Source organism: Benincasa hispida, chromosome 12 (genome assembly GCF_027475165.1).
Source record: "Benincasa hispida cultivar pf3 chromosome 12, pf3_genome.v1.1, whole genome shotgun sequence".
Classification (NCBI taxonomy): Eukaryota; Viridiplantae; Streptophyta; class Magnoliopsida; order Cucurbitales; family Cucurbitaceae; genus Benincasa; species Benincasa hispida.
In genome coordinates this window covers 8,465,271-8,476,175 of record NC_143489.1, presented here as the reverse complement: position 1 = coordinate 8,476,175, position 10,905 = coordinate 8,465,271, and the positions used below count along the sequence as shown (strand labels likewise).

The following is a 10,905-nucleotide window of genomic DNA, read 5'->3' as shown; positions in this document are numbered from 1 at the left end:
TCACCTTATTTTGTTAGGGTGTATACCTCACTGTTCTATATCTGAGAATTCCATATTGTTTGCAAAAATTATTCAATTCTTTTGTACAAAACTCAAGTATATTAGATATTTAAGGCATTTAATTTGACAACTTGACTTTTTTTCAACCATTGTTTTGTTGGGTTTTATGTCCTAAAACTCGTAGATAGTGAATGTAATTAAATGACCGTTAATAATAAATAGTTATTAATATTTTTCTCAATAAGTATTAATGATATTTTATTTAATTTTTTGTTATTAAACCTAAAGTCTAATAAACTAACATCCGGCTGCTTTATGAGTCTTGAACTGTATATAGAGACATATAGGGATCAATGTTCAAGATACAGCCTAAAGGGTCTATAGTATAGGATTAAGGTTGAGTACCTTATCTTGATAAGACTATGGATACGACCCACTTTGTATTTGTTACAAACGCAGTAATCCAATGCATTCATGTAGGAGACACATGAGTGGGGGTATCATGGGCAATGAATTTGCACAATATTGGACTGTGAAATAGTAATCACTAGATGTAACCCCGTTGACTAGTTAGGTTTCTATTTCAATAGAATAACCTAGGCAACTTAGTATTACTCCTGAGTATATTATGAACTCCTGTTAATATGGGAATGTCCTTTGATTTGTAAGGGTGATCGTGGCCAATTAGCCGACTCAATATGCCTACCATTTTGGGGCCGAGTGGGTAGCTGTGAACATAATCATATAAGATGGATTTCACTCCTTCCTGTCTTTAGGGTAAGTAGATGAGTGTTCCCTTAAGTGGTGTCCCGAGACTTGAACAAAGAGCCTTACCCTCTCACTGCCCGAGAGAGGTTTTTGTTTAATGGTTGGACCATAAACAGGATGTTCATTAGAGGAGCACTGGTACTTAAGAATGTAGAGGTATCCTAGGGGTAAAACGGTAGTTTGACCCAACTAGTGTTACGAACACTCGTGAAGGACTAACTTGCTATTATTGGTCTGTATTCCGTGGACATAGAAACATATCTGTAGTGAGAAGAGTGCATCTGTGGGTCTTTAATGGAGTGTACCCACAATTAACAAATATTGATTAATTTGGTTAATGAGTTTAGCCAATTAATCTCACATCGTTGGAGCTTCTAATCTTTAGGTCCATTAAGTCCCATTCCTAGCTTGTAAAGGGTATTGAGGTAATTTGTCATTAAATTGAATTTGAAATGTTCAAATTCAGAATTGGAAAGTTTTTTAAATGTATGTTGATACATTTTAATATAAATTTTAATTTTAGACTTTATTATCAATTTTGGATATGATTCAAAATTAATAAATGAGAGAACAAAATACTTGAAAAGAGTTCAAATATTAATTTAATACGAATAAGATTCATATTGAAAACTATAGGTTAAAAATAATGTGCATTGGATGCACATAAAACTACAGGTTAAATGAGAAATATATTTGAATATGATTCAAATGTGCAGTTTAAATTAATGTAATATTTAATTGGATGATTAATTAATTGGAGAATTAATTAATTATTTTATTTAATTGATTTTGAATTTAATTAAATTGATTAAATGAAAACTATATGTTCAAAGTAATGCACATTAGTTGACATTAAAACTATAGGTTATGTGAGAGGAAACCATTTAAATATGATTTAAATGGTTATTGTTTTTATTTATTTAATTAAATTAAATGAATAATTTTATTTAATATTAATAAAATAAAATGTAACTCCCCTCGTAGGGATGTTAGTAGAGACGTGGGATTCACTTACAACCTTTCTCCCATTCTCCCTCTATCAAAACAAAAGAAAAAAACACAGAGAAGATCAATTGATCGATAATCAAAATTCTCTGCATTGTTTGTCTTCCCTCTTCCTCCCAATTCCAAAAAAAAAAAAAAAAAAAAAAAAAAGAGAATCCTAGAATTGTCACCTTCTCAATTTCCCTAAGAGAATAGAGAGGACTCCAAGTGGTGGTGCCCAATTTCAATACCCAATAGAGAAATTAACTGTAAAAAGGTTTGCAAGATAAGGTTTTTTCCTCTGTATAATTATGTTTTTGAATTGTATGCTTAATCTATTTTTCTATTTTATTACAAATCAAAATTGTTTTGTTTTAAATGTCAATTTTAAATACGTTTGGGTTCTTGTTTTGGCTTCTGCTGTGCCTTACATTTTTCATCCCTTCATGTTTTCCATTATTTAAATTTCTCAAAAACTAAGGTTCTGTTTGCTAACCATTTTGTTTTATTAAAAATTAAGCCTATATCATCCACATTTCTTACCATGATTTGCATCTTTCTTAATTACATTGATTGAATTCTTAGACAAATTTAAAAAACAAGAACAACTTTTTGAAAGCTACATTTTTTAGTTCTCAATTTGGCTTGATTTTTTAAACCATTGGTGAAAAGTAGGTAACTGTTGGAATTGGTGTCCTAATTCTCCTGGAGTCTCGTAGTTTGTAAACACTGTACACATTGTTATGAATAAAATAAAAGTTATTTTATTTTGCATTTACTCATATCCAATAAACAAAGCTCCATGGTTATTGTATAAAAACATAAGCATGTATATGAGATATACAAGTGGATCATATCTTAAGTGATAACCTAAAAAGGTCTATAGTATAAAGATTAAAGGAGGGATAACTTATCCAGGTGACACTATGAATATGACCCGCTTTGTAGAGGTTTACAAGTTTTCTAAACTACTACAGATGGTTGATTCTGACCATTCATGTGGAGGCATGCGAGCGGGGATGTCCTATACAAAGAGTTTGTATAAGATCGGACCATGAGATGATTTGTCTCTTTATATGACGTTATTGATACCTGAGACTTACGTCTCACCTAAACGATTGTAGGTGACATGACCTTAATCCAGAGTGTTTTGGGAATTACTGCCTTTGAGGGCGGTCCTTTCATTAGTATGGGTAAAAGTGGCCAGATTGCCAACTCAGCAAGCCTACCTTTTTGGGGATTTGTTTGATTTGGAGCTGGCAACTCAGTTACACAAGACGAAATTCACTCCTTCCTCAAAGCAGGGGTAAGTAGATAGATTGCTCCCTTAAGGGTTGATTCCAGGTCTTGAACATAGTGGCCACAACCTCTCTTTGGAAGAGAGAACTCAGTCATAGTAGGACCATAACTTATATGTTGGGGTTGATGCCCTAAAGTCTCGTGTCCTATAGTTTGTAAACAGTTTGTACGAACGCTTGTGTTGTATAATATATGATATTTACTTCACATCTTGTTTTTTGCTCAGTTGTATGTTTTATTTGCTTTACCACAAACCAATAAACATAAAATCCCTGGTTATCTGTATGTAACTTAAGCATGTTTGTGGTGACATACAAGTGGATCATGTCTTGAGTGATAACCAAAATGGTCTGTAGTATATGGATATAGGAGGGAAACCTTATCCTGGTAACGCTACGGATGTGGCCCGCTTTGTGGAATGGTCATAAGTGTTGTGACTTGTCATAGATGATTTAATCCTGATCATTCGTGTAGGGCACATGCGAGTGGGGGCGTCCTACAAAGAGTTTGTATAAGACCTGACCACAAAGTGTTAACGTCTCGTTATATGACACCATTTATGACAGAGACTTCACTCACTAAGATGACCATAGATAACATGACCTCAATCCTGAGTGAGTTGGGAACTTCTACCATTGAGGGCGGTCCTTTGATTTGTATGGGTAGATTGACCAGGTCGCCGATTCAAACCTACAATTTTGGGGATTAGTTGGGAGCTGGGAACTCAGCTACACAAGATGAAATTCACTCCTTCCATGAAGTAGGGGTAAGTAGATAGATAGCTCCCTTAAGGACTGATTTCAGGGCTTGAACGATATAACGCCACATACCTTCTCTTGGCCCGAGAGATGTTCTCATATAGTTAGACTATGTTGTATTGTTCATTAGAGGAATTAGTGGTACTTAAGGAGTAAGATGTAACTACAAGGGCTAAATGGTAAATTGGCTTAGCTGTACTTACAAGCATCTGTGAAAAGTTATCGTACTCATGATTGGCTATATCCGATGGAAACAGAAATATATCTATGGTAAGAAGAGTTTAGCTATTGGTCTTTAGTGGAATATCTGACAGTTAACGGATGGTGGATCTTGTGGCTAAAGAGTTTAGTAAGCTATTCACCAACCGTTAGAGCTTCGACCCACAGGTCCATTAGGTCCCCTAGGTAGCTTGGATAAAGTCGAGAATCAATATTTGAGTCAGTTTGAAATGTTCAAATTGACAAGAGGGAGTTCGATTATATATGATATGATTGAACTGGTGGATTATATATGATATAATTGACTAAATGTATGAGATACATTATTTTGGAGGAATTTAGATATAAATATGATTTATATCATGTACAGAAGAAATTACTATAGTAGATATGTGATATCAAACTATAGAGTAAGAATATAATATGATTATATTCATTAATTATTAAATTGGTTAATTATATGATAATTGGCCTAAAACTTCTCTCAGTTGTGCGTTAGTGGGAGCAACCGCATTCGTTTATGGTAACCGATGAATAAAATGAAAATTTATTTCATTTTGCAGAAGGTTCGAATAAATTAGCAATCAGTGTGAAAACGTTATGATCGTATGGTTTGAGAGCCTATACGATAGTCGCTCATCGCCTAAACATCGCACACCAGCACCTAAATGATCGCACGCTTGTCCCTAAACGATTGCTTAGCTTTCCTAAACGATCGCATAGTGTGCCACATTTTCTAAACGATCGTCCACTATTTACTAAAGGATCGCTTAATAAAACCTACACGATCGTGTAGCTTCTTCTAAACGATAAGCACTTAGCTACACGATAGCTCATTTTCTTTCCCACTTACTTATCATCTACACGATTTATTCTTTCTCCAACCTCTACTGAATTTACCAAAGACCACACTTTGGATTCTCACTCCGAGAATACCAAGGGCTCCATTTGGTGGTGTCGTCCCCACTGTTGTTCACTTGTTCGGAACTGTTTGTGTTGTTGCCGTTCGTGTAGACGATCGTGCTGCTGCAGCCGACTTGTTTGTTGGGCGATAGTGCGCGCGTAAAGGTTCCTCCGCTACGTCTGAGTTCAAAGCTTGAAGAGGGTCTTCAACTGGTATGAGAACTCTTTCCCTTTTATTTTATTGTTCAAAGCATGTCTTTAATTAGTGTGTTTGCATAACTTTATGTTAGAATGTATGTGTTGTATTTTGGTCACGATGAAATCGGAAAGATCCGAATGCGCTCATGGATACTCTTCGCTAAAAGTTCCTTCAATTAGTATTAGAGCCAGGTTCTGATATTCCAATTTCATTGTTGCAACGAATTAGATATACATTCTTGGTGGGTGCATGTATGCTTTGTTTAATCATTAAATTGTTGTGGATGTGCGGATTACTGAATGTTTTCATGGATTTTAGCCTCGGTTTGATTTAATTCTATTACTTTTTCGGTTGTTTGTCAAGGCCCCTGCATTTTTGGGAATTAATAATCGTTGTCGAGTCTGTAATTCAAAGTTTGTTTGAGTCTTAAGTTTTTTGTGAAGAAGATTAGATCAAGCATTGGAGATCCTCAAGGAAGGAGACGATCAAGGGTTGATCGCATCGTGTAGACGATGGGTAAGTGATCGTTGAGTATCGGGTCGTGTAAACGATGGGATGCTCACGTATCATTTAATGCGCGCGTGCACTAGAAGATCATTTAGGTCAGCAAGCTTCATCGCTTAGTAACTGACTAAACGATCCCTTAGTAACTCAAGGTAAATTATTTACCTGTGTCGTCACGTTAAGCGATCGCCTAGTTGATCAGGCTTCGCAGTTTCGTTGTCGTCTACGTGATCATTTAGTTTTTGTGTCTATTGTTTAGTGCGTGTAGTGCGAGGGGTGACTTTTGACGTTCTAGGCCATCTTCAAAGTATGGCTTCACTCTTTGGCCATTTACTTTGAATGCGTTGGTGCCATCCTCCCGTGTTAATTCCACTGCTCCATATGGAAAGACTGTTTTAATGATGAAGGGTCTAGACCACCTGGATTTTAACTTCCCTAGGAACAAATGCAAACGTGAATTGAACAATGGAACTTTTTGGCCAACAATAAGCTCTTTCTTACTAATGCGTTGGTCGTCCCAATGTTTTTTCTTCTCTTTGTAAAGCTTGTTGTTCTCGTATGCGTTCAATCGCCACTCCTCAAGCTCATTGAGCTGAAGTTTGCGTTGAGCGCCCGCAACGTCCATGTTCAAATTTAGCTTCTTAACTGCCTAAAAACCCTTGTGCTCCAACTCTAAAGGTAAGTGATAAGATTTTCCAAATACTAGAGAGTATGGAGACATACCAATGGGGGTTTTGTAGGCAGTCCTATAGGCCCAGAGCGCTTCATCCAGCCTCTGTGCCCAGTCCTTCCACGATGCATTGACAACTTTCTCCAGAATAGATTTTATTTCTCGATTGGATACTTCAGCTTGACCGTTCGTTTATGGGTGGTAGGCGTTAGCGATCTTGTGCCTAACATTATGTTTGGCAAGTAATTTAGAAATGATGCGATTAATAAAATGCGTACCTTCGTAACTTATCAGGGCTCTTGGCGTTTCAAAGCATGTGAAGATATTCCTGGTAAGAAACTTAGAAATAGTGGATGCATCATTTCTGGCACAAGCTACTGCTTCTACCCACTTTGATACATAGTCTACTGCAAGCAGGATGTATTGTTGGCCACAGGACAGGGGAAAAGGTCCCATAAAATCAATACCCCAAACATCAAATAGCTCAACTTCGAGAATATTGTTCAAGGGCATTACGTCCCTTGAAGAAATATTCTCGATGCATTGACAGGGGTCACATTTACGAACAAACTCCCTCGCATCTTTGAAGAGGGTGAGCAAGAAGTACCCGCTTTGAAGGATCTTCGCAGCAGTTCTTTGCCCACCGAAATGCCCTCTGTAAAGAGAGTCATGACATTCAGCCAATATGCGTTTTGTCTCCTCCTCCAGAATGCATCGACGCATTATGGAGTTAGAGCCTTGTTTATACAGAAATAGTTCATCCCAAAAATAAAATTTGATGTCATGTACTAACCATTTCTTTTGCTGAGAATTGAAGTTCTTAGGGAATTTCTTGGTAGTTAAATAATTGACTATGTTCACGTACCAAGGTTCCCTACCTTCAACTCTGAACAAGCTTTCATCAGGAAATGTGTCCTTGATTTCACTTTCTTGATCTTTCATTTCTTGATTTTCTAACCTAGATAGGTGATCAGCCACCTGGTTCTCAGTTCCCTTTCTGTCTTGAATATCAATATCAAATTCCTGTAACAGTAGCACCCATCTTATTAATCTTGGCTTCGTGTCCTTTTTACTCATCAGGAACTTTATGGCTGAGTGATCGGTATAGATGGTGGTTGATGCACCAACTAAGTAAGATCTAAACTTCTCGATGCCAAACACTACAGCCAACATTTCTTTTTCAGTGGTTGTGTAGTGTTCCTGAGAGTCATCAATGTTTTGGATGCGTAAGAGATGGGATGTATCAAATTTCCCTTCTTCTGCCCTAACATTGTTCCTACTGTAACATCACTCGCATCGCACATGAGACTAAAATGTTGCGTCCAATCCAGTGTTACTAGTATCGGGGCTGTAGTCAACGCATATTTCAATGTTTCAAACACGTCACATTAGTCTTCATTGAAATTGTAGGGCCAGTTCGCCTCTAGTAATGCACTCAGAGGTCGCGTAATTTGAGAAAATCCTCTAACGATCCTTCGATAGAAGTCAACATGCCCTAGAAAACTTCGTAGAGCTTTAACATTTGATGGTGGTGGAAGTTTTGCTATGACATCTATCTTGGCTTCATCTACTTCCAACCCAACTTTAGATAGTTTGTAGCCTAAGACAATTCCTTCAGTCACCATGAAGTGACATTTTTCCCAATTTAGCACAAGGTTTGTTTCCTCGCATCGAGAAAGGACGACCTCCAAATTATCTAGGCATGATTGGATTGAGTCTCCAAAGACTGAGAAATCGTCCATGAAGACTTCAATGGTGTTTTCTAAGAAGTCAGAGAAGATAACCATCATACACCTTTGGAATGTTCCAAGTGCGTTGCACAGCACAAAGGGCATGCGTCTGGATGCAAATATTCCAAAGGGATAGGTTTCTGGGTCAATCAAAATCTGGTTATAACAAGAATATCCATTAAGAAAACAATAAAATTCTTTGCTAGCAAGTCTGTCAAGAACTTGGTCAATGAAAGGAAAGGGGAAGTAGTCTTTCTTGGTTGCTGCGTTAAGCTTCCTGTAATCCATATAGATGCGCCAGCCAATGACAGTCCTCAAAGGTATGAGCTCACTATTGCTATTGACTATCACAGTCGTTCCCTCTTTCTTGGGAACGCATTGGACTGAACTTACCCAGCTACTGTCGGATATAGGATAGATGACTCCCGCGTCCAACCATTTTAGGTTTTCTTTCTTAACCACTTTCATTATGGGGTTCAACCTTCTTTGAGGCTCAATCGATTCTGACTTCCCTTCTTCCAACCTGATCTTATGCATGCAATAAGATGGGCTAATACCACGGATATTCTCTATCGTCCAACCTATTGCACACATGTGCTTTTTCAGCATTTGAAAAAGAGAGTGCTCGTTAGGATCAGTAAGATTCGCGAAAAGGATCACAGGTAAAGTTTTGTTTTTTCCAAGGAAGGCATATTTCAGGTGATTAGGTAATGGTTTCAACTCAAGTTCTGGTGGTTCCTTAAGTGATGGATGCATTGGTTTTATCCGCCGCTCACTCAGACTTTGCGGCTCTGGTTCTTTCAGGTTCTCCTCCAACGCGAGGACCTCGCATACATGAGTCTCTTCTTTAGGAAACTCTATACTGTTCAGTTGACAATCTTCATTATCTGGGAAATTTAATGTGTTTAATACGTTAAACTTCACCTCTTGATTGTCTACACGCATAGTTAATTCTCCTTTATGCACGTCGATTAAAACTTTCCCAGTAGGTTGAAAAGGGCATCCAAGGATAATTGGTACCTCCATATCCGCTTCATAGTCCAAGGTAATAAAGTCTGTTGGGAATATGAAGTTATCAACCTTTACCAGAACGTCTTTAATATTTCCTTCAGGGTACTTGATTGTTCTATCAGCGAGCTGAAGATTAACAGAAGTGGGTTGGCATGAGATTAATGTGGGCTCTCAAATCGCACAATGCATGTCCCACATCTAACCCTTCTATCGAGCAAGAAACTGTGAAGCTCTCAGGGTCCTTCTGTTTCTTGGGTAGACTATCGCTTACTAACACGTTGCACTCCTGCGTTGGCGTGATTACTTCCGTTTCGCTGACTCTTCTTTTCTTTGTCAAAATATCCTTAAAAAATTTGACATATGTTTGCATCTGCTCCAGGGCTTCTACAAGTAGAATATTGATGTATAACTGCCTTAGGAGTTCAAGAAAGCGCTTGAATTGTTGTTCATCATTCTTCTTCATCAGATCTAGGCAATGGTGCATTCAGCGGCACCACAGGTTTTCTCGTGTTAGACGTACTGGGTTCTGAATGGGTTGTGGTCTCAGGCATTCTTTCTTCTTGATCTTCTATTCCCATTGAACATGTGTTGTGTTCTTTTAAAGGCCTGCTGTTTCTTGGATTCGTTCTTCTTTCTTAAAGAGCTCTTCCACTTCGCAATGTCACTACGTGACATTGCTCCTTTCCATTCTGTTCCCAGGCGTTTTAGTATTGCTAGGTAGAACTCTAGGCTGCCTATTTTTCAACTCGCTCGCTATCTGCCCTACCTGTATTTCCAGGTTTCTGATAGACGACGCTTGGCTTTTCAGAAACGCGTCATTTTGAGCTATGTACTCCTTTAATAGTTCTTAAGTGGAGATCTTGAGCTCGACACCTGTCATCCTCTATTAAAGGACTGTTGGTGTGGCTGATGCGTTGGTTGGAATGCAGGTGGCAATCCCTGCCTTTGCTGCTGGTTCGCCCCTGGGTGGTGCACCTGATGATTTCCTCTTGTCCAAGAAAAATTTGGATGGTTTCTCCATTAAGGATTATATGTATTGGAAAATGGGTTGTTTTTAATGAAGCATACTGACTGTGGGTTTTGCAGGCAATCAGCATAGGAGTGGGGATCTCCACATCTCACACAGCTAAACATGGGCTTCCCGATCGCTTCTACCTGATTCACCTTCTGCTGATTTGATGCGTTTCCTAGCGTTATGTTCTGCAAAAGGCTGGTCATCGTAGCCAATTGTGCAGAAAGTGTGGCTATTGCGTTAGAATCGATAGAATTAACATTCTGAGATCTCTTCTTCCTGTCAGCTCTTCCGTCATACGTATCGTCCACCCATTCCATGTTTTGCTTAACAATGCGGTCTAATATCTCCTTAGCCTCAATGTAAGATTTATCCATAATTCCACCAGCTGCTGCTGCATTGGTTGCCATCTGCGATGCACTATTCAATCCACCATAAAAAGTCTCCATTTGGATAGTTAGTGGTAGTCCATGATTCGGGCAATTTTTTACCAATCCCTTAAAACGCTCCCATGCGGCGCTTAAGGTCTCAGCTTCTTCTTGTTCAAAGTTCATAATCTCTCGATGGCTCCTCGCGTTGGTGATAGGTGGGAAGTATTTTTGCATAAATTTCTCCCCCAACTTCCCCCAGATGGTGATTTCACTAGGCTCTAGTGAGCTTACCCATTGTTTTGCGTCACAAAGAATAGGGGAACAAAGATAGCCTGATCGTCTCTGGGGTGATTCCAGGAATCACAAATAAGTTACACGTTTCCAGGAAACACTTCATGTGGGCATGAGGATCTTCACCACGACCACCCCCAAATTGTCCAACAGTCTGGAGCATTTGAAGAATTACAGATTTCATCT

General features: G+C 38.4%; 1 non-coding gene across 1 annotated transcript; it reads left to right on the top strand.

The window, feature by feature from the left end:
- The first annotated feature begins 10,522 nt into the window (after nt 1-10,522).
- On the top strand, nt 10,523-10,626 carry LOC120068713 (small nucleolar RNA R71). Its single transcript, XR_005479338.2, has one exon. It is a non-coding gene; the product is annotated as a small nucleolar RNA R71 (small nucleolar RNA).
- The last annotated feature ends 279 nt before the right edge of the window (nt 10,627-10,905 follow it).